Below are 11,934 nucleotides of genomic sequence, written 5' to 3' on the forward strand. Positions count from 1 at the left end.
ATTATGTTTAATGCTTTATAAGCTCATAGATGCTTTAAATACTAAAATTCTTTTATAAATCATGATCTGAGCACTAAGCAGATGAACACAAATTATCAAATGCTCTTGTTTTACCATGATGATGTGCTACCTACAGAAATTCGTGTTTACTTTATTTATATAGTCTTATTTTGTTATTTGAGAACTTGATGTCTGTATAAATGTATAGTTTAGTGATTCCTGATTAATCTAATTAATTTTGAGGATATGAAATAGTACCCGTAATTTGATTTTCTCAATATGGGTGTCACATGTAGCACATAAACAATGTCTTCTTCCTCCCATCCTAGTGCACCCTGCAATTAAAAGAAGTTAAAGGCTTGTAATAGTACAATGCATAAAACAGGCACATGAACATTCTGATTTTCTATTATCCTGGAAAAGAAAGTCACATCCCCCCTCTGTGTATTTTCGTCCAAGCCTCATCACTGGTCACATGAATCTAGGTTGGTAGGAAAACTAATAAACTCATATATGTTAACAACCTAAAACTCACAAATTATACACATAGTAATTGATAATCTATAGACCTATAAGACTTCTACCATTTAGTATCAGAGATGGCAGAGAGTCGGGTATTAATAACTTTAGTTTGACTCCCATTGTGTTTATTTGTCTATAAAGATACAAATGCATATGGTACCTTATAAGTCAATGTACCACCAAAAGAGTTGGGTTGTTAAAGCGTAGCACTTGAAATTGCACCATCTGCAAACGCAAACACAATCATATTGCGTGAGATCCTTGTTGAGGGAATCAGGAATGGTAAAAGTGTCATTGTCACGTCCTAATGAAATGAATATTTATATGAATAAATATATCAAAATTCAACGTGTATATAGCTTTACCTCCCCGGCATTTACATTGACAAAATGAGGTTTAAATTTAGATCCAGCTGAACATGAAAACCACCTTTGTCAAACACAGTGAATATTGTTAAGAGTTAAAGACATAGTAGTTTGAGATAGTATGGTCTCTATTATTGTAAGTTAATCAATCGGTTTACTCGTTAAATTACACACAATTATAGAGACTGATGTGCTAAAAGTAGTTATATAAAAACACGCTAATCTAGACACTAAGTAATAAATTCTAGACTCTTAAACTTAACTAAACTACTAACCGGCAAGTGAACCAGTCGACTCTAGTACAGCTAAGTAAGTCCGGATATCAAACCCACGAGACTCTTTAAATTACGTTTACTAACTAATTAGACTCGACTACAAAACACGACTTATTATTTATATTTGTTTAAGGGGGTTTTTATTTAAAATACTAAATTAATACTATAATTAAAACAAATTAAGAAAACAAATAAATTAAACGAAAACAAAGTTTGTTATGAAAATAAGATGATGATGAGAAAACTACCTAGGCTAGACTCCCCTAATTTTTGGTAATGAATTGACTCGGGAAAATATTTAGTTATGGACTGGGATCGTAAAATAGACACTTAAAAGAAAAACTAAATAGGACCCCTGACCCTTCTCAAGAGAAAGCCTATGGATTTCTAACAAGTTTTAACGCACACCAGTATTAAAAATCAAGTTCGCTTACGGTCACCCAATTGTTTACAATTTAGTTCCTTTATACGAAATCCTACCTTACAGCGCGGAAATCAAAGGCAGTTTAATATATCGAATTGATTCAATAGACAATAATTAAATAATCAAACCTAGACGGACTCCTTACGAAGAACTAAATCTAGCAAGATCAAATAATAAAGATCTATCAATAACCTAGCACCTTACAGATTTAGGTTAGCAGCACACTTAGGTTTAATTAATTAATAATTATTATTCCTATGATCTTAATGCATATCAATCATAAAATAGTCAAAAACACAAAGTAGATGACCTAATAGCAACCTATCATAATGACAAACAATAATCTAGGCAACTATGGAATAATAACAATTAATCAAACAATCATAAATATCCATATGCATCAATTTAATATGATTAAACCTTTTACTAAATCATAAAAACCATAACGATAAATAAATCCTAAATCAAAACACAACGTCAAAATAGGTTCATCATAAGCCTAGGCAGTCTATAATTTTTAGCCTAACATCATAAAATAAAACAAAACAATAATAAAGGAATTCATGGTGGAAAACAAAAGAAACGAAAGATTAAAGGCGATAAAACCAGTGGTCTTCGTTCTTGGATGATAAGCACGCCACCGTATGATTCCAAGCCTTCAAAACCTCCAAAAGATCACCTCTTGAGCTCCAAATTTTGTTTATGGCTTTCAGGTTATGATTAGGGTTAAGTTTATGAGTGTTTATATAGACTTTTAAGGCCCATAAACTTAAAATTAGTAGAAGATTCTGTAAATCTAAGCCCATAAACTTAATATTTGTAGAATATTCTAGAAAACTGAGCCCAAAGTGCCGCGCGACGGGCCTTCTCCCATTTTGCTTGTTTTCGCCCTCTTTTTGACATGGTTGAAACCCGGAACCTAAAATATTCAAATAAATTAGTAATATACAAATTCTAATAAAAACCGAACGAAAACTAATAAAATATTATATTAAATATACAAGGGATTTATATATATTTAGCCTTATATCAGAGACCAACATAAAGATTCAATTGGTTCATCAGGTAACGCAGATAGGTATTAAGCAATTGGAACCTATAATTCTAAATCGTTTCATAGGTTGAGAAGGTCTCCCGGAAAGACGTAAGCAATTGGAAGGAAGGAAGAGCACATAATATGATGAGGACGGGGGACATGGAGTACCTAGTGTTTACGATGTGGTATGGAGGAATGTCATTGGAAGGATTTGACGGTGGGTGAGACCTCGCTTAAACTGAATCTAGATGCAACGTACAATTCACAAAGTACAACCCTGGATATGTAATTATCTTTGAAATTGTAATATATATAATAATTGGATTTTATAAGTAAATAAATAACATGAATCTAAAAACAATTTCAAAAAACATTTTTTTAAATAATCTTGATTTAACTAGATAAAAATAAAAAATAAAACTTTCATTATTATGATTTTATTTTTTATCTTTCTATTTATATATAAACTCTTTATAGATTATGGGTGAATGAGAGTGGAAAAAAAAGAAAAAGAAATAATAAAAAAAAGAAAAAAGATATATTTGGATATATTTAATTTGATGGAGTGGTAAGATGGTTAAGTTGCAAAATAAGAGGCCAAAGTTTCAATCCCTCTATAGTGTCACATTTAGTCGTTCAAAAAATAAAATAAAAATAATAATAAAAAAAATACACTATTTGTTTGAATAGAGATAAATATGTGAATGAGATGTGTGAACTTTCTAAAATGTAATAACCAAGTTTGTATTCAATTCTTTTTCTTTCCTTTCTATCCAATTCTTTTCAAATTGGAAAGAAAACATATATTCATTAAAACAACCTATTTTCTCTTCATTTCATTTCCTTTCCTTTCCTTTCTCCCATTAAATGAAACTTGGGAACACAAGTTTTTCATGTTTCATTTCCTTTCTTTCCAAAATAAAACTTGGGAACACATGCATTTCTTTTTTTTCCATCCCTTTCTTTTCCTTTCTTTCAATAAGTGTGACTTAGGAACGTAGTAGTTAAACAATAGCGTTGAGGATGTATGACTGAATGTGAACACTCTTGACCCCCTTTACTCCCCTCAATAAGAGCATTCTCAACCAATCCTCCATCCCCATATTTATAAATACATTAAAAAATACTGAATTTCTCTATCCTGTTTAATTAAATAATATTTTTTTATACTTTTAATATTAGGGTTTTCTCTCTCCACCATATAATTTACAAAAAATATTACCTTTTCTCCCAAATTTACAAAAAATCACTACCCTTTCTCTCTCTGCCCTATAATTTATATACTCACAATCACTCAAAACTCTACCCAATAATTTACAAACTCCCCTCACAAGATTTTAAGGGATAAGATGAGAATGCTCTAATAGTTTGGCAGATAAAATGTAGGTCAGGTGACAGGGCGCTATCCCATTTAGTTTAAGGAAATTTCCAAAATGCCCCACTAATGCAGAGAGATTCCACTTTTGTCCCATTAAATAAAAGTTTTCAGAAATTTCCCCTACAAAAGCGTCTTTGACGACTTGTCAGGCCTCAACGCGTCTTTCACGACCTGTTTGGCCACCAAAAGTGTCTTTCTCTACCTGTTAATCTCCAATGTGCGCCTTTCACTGCCAGTTAGCCTCTAACGCGTCTTTCACGACTTGTTAGCCTTTAACATGCTTTTCATGACATGCTTGGCCTATTAATTGTTTTTTTTAATATTACAATATTATAATTAGTTTTATCTATATTTTATTTTTCTCTAATAACTTGTAATATATAAATTTATACTGTTGAATATGTCATTGAGGTGTGTTTATTTAATCCACATATTATCATAAATTTTACTCAAAATCGAGTGTCAAATTGATATCGAAATATTTAGTAGTTGTTTATTAAAATTTGACTAGGCTCGTTTTAAGTAAAATTTATGCCAACATGTAGATAAAAATAAACACATCTCAATGGTATAATTGGAACTTTATAAAACTTTATGAATTAAAAGTTATTAAAAAGCCAAATATGAGTAAAGTTAATTATAATAATGTAATATTAAAAATAAAACAATTAATAAGGTAAACATGTCGTGAAAGACGCATTAGAGGCTAACAGGTTGTGAAAGACGCACGCTGTCATCTAAGATATATTTATAGGAGACATTTCTAGAAACTATTACTTATGGGAACAAAAATAAAATCTCTCTCCATTAATAAAACATTTTGAAGATTTTCCCTTAGTTTAACATTCATTACAAAATTTATGATTTGATTGTCGTCCATTTTTGGTGAATAGGTAGGTCAAGAATATGGGTTTGTGCTTACTCACATCAAGCCTACGATTTTAATCTATTGGGTGATGCTGATTGACTTTATGCAATCATTGAATCTTTGATCATATTTAAACCTAATACTACCGTATCACTTGAATTATAATCGTTTACATGAAAACATACTTTGAACTTAGACATATATATTAAAAAGCATTTGTCGGTGCACTGAATAATCTACTGTTCATGGGAGTTTTAGTTACAGCCACACACGTGTCCTATTCCCAAGACATTATCCCACAGTTAAGCATCCCTTCCCAAGCCGTCTTTGTCATTTATCATCGCCAGTAAACAAATCAGGGACTCGTCTTCCCTTGCTACCGTCATTCTTTTTCTGCCTCCGTCCTATGTCGACGGCGATGGCCGTCAGTCTACGTTGCCTTTGACGTGGGGTTTTCTTTCTTTTAATTTTTAGGGTTTTAAACTTCATTAAATGGGTTTTTTTCTTCTTCACAATGGCTTCTTGGATTTATGTTTTTCTGAATAGGATCTGACTTGCTCAAGGCATCTCAGCACCTTTTTGGTAAGTATTGTTATATATCTGTTAATTTTTACTTTTTAGGTGTTAAAATTATTGTTTGTGTTCATGTTTTGTGTTTTAACTTCAATAATTACAACAGTGTTAAAAGTGTTGTTAACCTATGACTTCATGTTTATTCCTTTTCTTGGCTTATAAGGTGGTCTTCTTAAATTTATTATCATTATTATTATTATTATTATTGTTTTAATTCTCAACATGTTGGTTTGCTCCTTTTGTTTGCAGCCTCCACTAATTGTGATTATGATGCATACTGATATGGCTAGGTTAGGGGTTGAAGCTCTATTTTGATTTTGACTTTTTGGGTCAACGGGTTCGCTTTCAACAACTTGCAATTTCTAAGTTTGGCTTTTGTTCGGTGCATTCGGTTGAAAACTGAATGGTTTGCTTTAAACTTTACTGACTTTGGTTTGGTTTGGTTTTCGGTTCCACCTAAAAGGTGTTACAGCCTGAACCACTTATTCAGTCTAATTTATTTTCAAATCCAACAATTTTATGAGCCTTCAAATACTTATATTGTCTCTTTTTTTTTGTTTAGTTTAGCTTGGTGTTTATTCATTTGAAGATGATAAAGTAGATCATTAGCTTATATGGAATAAGATGACCCTAAAATCTTGGAGAACTACATAAATCATATCTCAAGGAACATTGTACAATAGATGTTTGGATTTTGAGCAGTAGTTATTTTGCCAAATACATAGGTACATCCACATTAAACTTTTCAAAAATGTTGCACTCATTCATACATATTTGAGACAAACACGATTTCTTTTACACTTTGTCTTCAAATTTCTTTCTTATTTTATCTTAAAATTATTTCCATGGTTCATTATTGGTGGAACCAAATTTTGAATATGTTGTTATTTTCTCATGCAGAATTAGAATTACTTTCATTTGCTGAGATTATCAAAGATAGTTATCCTTTTTCTTATTGTACATTATAGTTAGAAGTTGTCTTTAGTTCTTTTACCACAACAGAGGGAAAGGGTAGGGTCCAATTCAATTTTATTGTTTTTATATCCGTTATATGTGTCCTATATTATTAGAATTTAAAATGAAGTCTAAGCTATTCTCTTCTAAAAGTTACAGGCTTTGTGTATAAGTCGGGCCTGTGAAAGATTGAATGTGAATTGAGGCAATTGGTGATTGAAGTATAGAAATAGAAGCGGGAAAAACAGTTATGTTGAGGTGAGATTACAGAGTTTAAACTCAAAGTATACTTCAATAATCCTCATTTAAATCATTAACCAAGAAATATGGTTACCATACTGATTTGAATAGTTGTGATGTGTGTTGCAACATGGTTTGGGAAATTGAGATTAATTGACAACCAGGAAATTTATGCTTTGTAAATTGATTGAGAACATTGGTGTTTATTGATTCGGGTTTTGGTTTCATTGGTCGGGTTTTCTAATTGTAGAGTGAGAGAATTGTGTTAATTCGTTTTGAATTGTAGTGCCAATACCCAAATTACATCTTCTGAATAATTATCAATGTAGTGGTTGTATTAAGATTCGGACAAAACAAAATATCATCACCGCGCGCAGCAATGCGCGGGTCAAAAAAAAACTCGTATACATATAATTTATCGAATTACGAAGAGAAAATTTACCACATATACATTGCTAATATAAAAGAAGATAAAAAGGTTTTCAGCATGAATAATATATCCAATCATGCAAAAGAAAAAAAATTGGTTGAAACAATAAACATCTTGAATTTTAGTTGGTCTATCATTTGTTAAAATTAACATTAGTTTTTACCGGTGGCAACAAGTGTTGAGAGATGTTTTTATTCAACGAAGCACTTGAAGACTTGTTTGCTTAACTGGATGGATGATGATTATATGAATGATGCTTGCAATTGCTAAACTGAATGAGTTCTTTTTAAAGTCATGATGGAATATACTATGAATCGTTTCAAATCATGAAAACCCGTAGGGAACAATTATAATATGAAATTTATTTTTTATTTAAAATGAGTAATGATTTTGTGGTTTATTGAATGTTGACGAAGCACTTTTGTTATGATAATGATATTGCATTTTATTTATTTGAACCAAACCAAACCGACCCGAAAACTTTGACACGAAAAAGAATTCAAGCATCAAAAAATTTCAAACCCATAGAAAAAAGATATCCTAACTCCGTCACTCTTGTATGTTTAGTAAACAAGTTTGCATTTAGACGTTAAAGTAATTATAAAACAACCACGTTATATAATATTAGATCAAAATACTAATTATACCTTATATTAGTTTTGGTAATTGTTTTTGGGCCATATTACCGTTAATTAACTAATAATGGGTTTCTCCTTGGGTATATAAAGGGAGATAAAAATTAACATCATAACCTAATAAAAATAACACATACAATTTAATTAACTTAAATCAGGCTTCTCTCAAGAACCCTAAAATCATTCTTAACTATACATCCTAAAGGGGAACTCTATCAAGATGACAAACATGTCGACTACATCGTGCTCTGCTGCGTTTACTACTCTTCTTGCTATAACAAGTTTATAGGTTTAATATTTATCATGTTTTCTATTATTTTCATGAAAAACTGAACAACATGTGACATCAGATAGATGTTGATTAATCAGTTCTCTATGATTACGTAAATCTGGATCTAAATCCAAAATATGAAATTTTTATTGAAGCCGTTTACATTATTAATTATTTCTTTTGTTTATCGTTATTAATTACGTTAGAAAAAGTAAAAAACAAAAAGGAAATAAAAGAACAACGTAAACAAGAAAAAGTGTTTTTTTCCCTTTTAGTATTGAGTATTGTATTTTATCTTTAGTATTGAGTATTGTATTTTATAGAAAATTGATAAGAAGACATAGAATACACATGCTTTAGTTTTGGCTAGATTAATCTATGTTAATCATACAAGATTATTCTAATCACCGCTACACAAAATCATGTAAGATTCGGGTTATTCAAGTTTTTTTTATGTTCTTCATGTTCATCACAATTTTCGAAAAATCACACATATTTTGGTTTAGAATCCGAGTTTTTTCCTCCTAATTTGGCTAAACTTTGTCTCCAAGTTATTTCGAAATCTAAATAATTAATAAAAGAATATTTTCGAAAATAACTAAATCTTGAATATAAAAACACAATCCCTAAAAATTGTAATGCCCGTTAATTTCCGACAAAAGGTTTAATCTTGTAGTGTTATGTACACCTTTCGGGCTTGACCCGGCATTCTCCCGGGAGCTCCTTGCAAACCTCGTAAACGTTCTCACTTAACTTTCCACCCAAGTTGCTACATACTTCAATTTGGAGGGACTTGGATGTAACTATTTTATATCATAAAACAAAAGAAAACTCAAACCCTAAACCTATTTGCAGCCGTCGGACCTGGACCCCCCCTGCTCGTTTTCTTCTGCCTAGCCAAGTTTCAGCCGTGAAAACTTCAATTCAAGGTCGGTTTTATGATTCCCCATGTCTTTTACACCTTAATTGATCATATGAACGCGCTTATTGGTCGTTAAGATTGAGTTTTGATGATAACAGCTTGCTGACAGATTCGTATATGTTTATTGTAGGGTCTGTAACGCGATGTTAATCCACTGTTTTTGATCGATTCTTGACTCCATGATGTTCTACTTTGAGTCTAGTTTCCAGAAAGGTATAATACGTAATTTTTGGACGAGATTTGAATAGTTTTTATGATTTTATAAAATCGAGTGTCAAACCTGATGCGGGACGACGGATTCTGGTCAGTCTTCCCGACATCATAACCTTTTTTCTACAAGTCTAAATTGGTTGGTTCCACTTCTGGAAGTTAATATTTTGAGTTAGGAACCAAACCCAATTGGAATCGTTTAATTTGGCTGGGTAATGAATTTTATAAAAATAAAACCATTTTATTGCGCAGCTGAAATAGCTGCACATACCTTTCTGTGTTAGAAGAATTTTTATGATTTTTGTGTCCACTAGAAAAATATAATAAAAATATTTTTATAAACTTAAAATAGTTATGCAACACTGGTAAAAATTTAATAATTTAATTCAATGGTTTTCCTATGTAATAAAATACATCTTTTCATGCTAAAATCTGCATGTTATATTCGTATTGATCGATAAGTTCGTTTTAGGCTTAACCGGTGGCTGCCCTTTCTCGCATCTTTCGGGGCTGTTATAATTGAAGTTCGTACTCCGTTATATTCTTAGGTATGTCACTTACAATATACTAAAATTTCATGGCCAATGGAGGTGTTTAGGTCGGTCAATCGATTTTAGTTCGAAAACTAGGGTTTATCGGGTGTAGGATTGGCAATTGTTGAGTTTGATGCGTTAAACGATCGGATGACCGACCGAATTAGTTTGTACAGCCCTAGGGGAGTTTAAGGGCTGTTGGGGTTAGTGCTTCGTCAATCGAGTCGGCGGTGCGTGAATTTTCGTTTAAACGTTAAAGTAAGAGTTGTAAAAAGGAACCGTCAACCCTATCAACTCGGGTGACATAATCTTGATGAATGAAAAGATTTAAAATGGAATTTGGTCCATTCGGGGCTGATTCGTTTAACAAATGGTTTTAAGGTTTATTTCGCGCGCATTCGACCCGATTTGATTGGCCTTAGGCCAAGTTGTTGGGCCTTGGGCCAAGTTGTTGGGCCTTGGGACAAAGTGTTGGGCCTTGGGCCAAGTTGTTGGGCCTTGGGCCAAAGTATTGGACCTTGGGCCATGGGCCAAGTTGTTGGGCCTTGGGCCAAAGTGTTGGGCCTTGGGCCAAGTTGTTGGGCTTGAACGACCCATTAGGCTAGAGTGTTCTTACAGTCTAGTTTAGTAACGCGTTGTGTATAATTTACAGGCCCTTGCTTGTGATTGTGCTCTTAGGGATTTCCTAGCTCATTGCAGGTGTTCGGTTGATTCAGGTGAGTTCATGATGCCCTTTTTACTCTTTTACGTTTTGGGCTAGCATACACACCGAAATACAATTTTAAACGATTTTACTCGTTACAATGATTTGAATAGTTTTACATGGTCTCACTCGTGATGGTGCATTTTGAAAGCTATATTTGAATTATTTTATATGCCTTAGGATATTTTAGACTCGTTCATGGTCTTGTGTCCTTAAGGTTACATACACTATTGATGGTCTAGACTCGAGGACGTTAGCAGACTTGGTAGTAATTGAATATGAGTAGACCTATCTACTTACTTCCCGTATGGGTATGGGATGATATATATATATTTATGTAGGAATATATATATATATGTATGTATATATGGAGGTATGTATGTACGTATGAGGATGTGTACCTTATAGCCTAAGATTGTGTAATGATATTTAGTTTCTCATGACTAAGAATGATGTATGTAGGCTTATTGATGTGTATGTGCATGGTGATTCACGGCCGGGTCAAATATATTACTCGGGTTGTACCTGTGGTGGAGAGGCCCGTGTGACGTGATCATCATTTTGGCGGGTCAAATATATTACATGGGTTTTAAAATCCCGTGGTGAAGAGGCCTATTGATGTTGAGCCGTGATCGGGTCAAATATATTACTTGGGGAAGACCCGGGGTGAGGAGGCCCGTATTACGTGCTTGGATGTATGAGCCGGGATCGGGTCAAATATATTACTCGGGTTGCACCCGTGGTGAAGAGGCCCGTACCCCGTGCTTGGATGTATGAGCCGAGATCGGATCAAATATATTACTCGGGTTGTACCCGTGGTGGAGAGGCCCGTATCTCGTGCTCGGATGTATAAGCTGTGACCGAGTCAAATATATTACTCGGGTTTGACTCGTGGTGGAGAGGCTCGTGTCATATGCTTAGGTCTTACCGCGTCCGAGTCAAATATATTACTCGAGTCTTGACTCGTGGTGGAGAGGCCCGTGTACGTGTGTTCGACGATGATTGTATTACTTGGTGAATTATATATAATTTATTTTATTTATACATTCTCTATTGTTTATAACTATAGCTTTGAAATAAAGTATGAATTATTGTTTATGAAAACTTGAACTCACTCAGCTCAAGCTGACTTTGTGTGTATGTTAGATTGACTTTCAGGTTGAGGATTAGAGATTTCCGCTTGGACGTGCTAGAGACTACTCGGACGATTGAAGGCACATCTAGTCGAAGAATTAATAACGCAAACTGTTTCTTTTAAATTATTACCATAAGTATTTAAATTTTGGGCATTTAGTCACTTTCCCGGGTTTTGGGAATTTTGATGTTATCTATTCCGCTGTTTACTACTCTGAAACGATTTTAATGAGATGAAGATTTCAAATAAAACGAATATTTTATTTACAATTGATTTTGGACACCTGTACCCGTGTTTTGGGATTTTTAATACTTAAACTTTTCCGCGGTTATTTACTCTGAACTTGTTTAAATACAAAGAATCATTTGGTTTTAAATTTTTGTGGATGTGATTACCAACTGTAGGATTCCCGGGATTCGGGGTCTTACAAAAATTCAAAACAAAACTTATCATTTAATGG

Source organism: Bidens hawaiensis, unplaced genomic scaffold (assembly GCF_021521415.1).
Source record: "Bidens hawaiensis isolate Kalapana, Puna unplaced genomic scaffold, B.hawaiensis_p1.1 tig00012744_1, whole genome shotgun sequence".
NCBI classification, from domain to species: Eukaryota; Viridiplantae; Streptophyta; class Magnoliopsida; order Asterales; family Asteraceae; genus Bidens; species Bidens hawaiensis.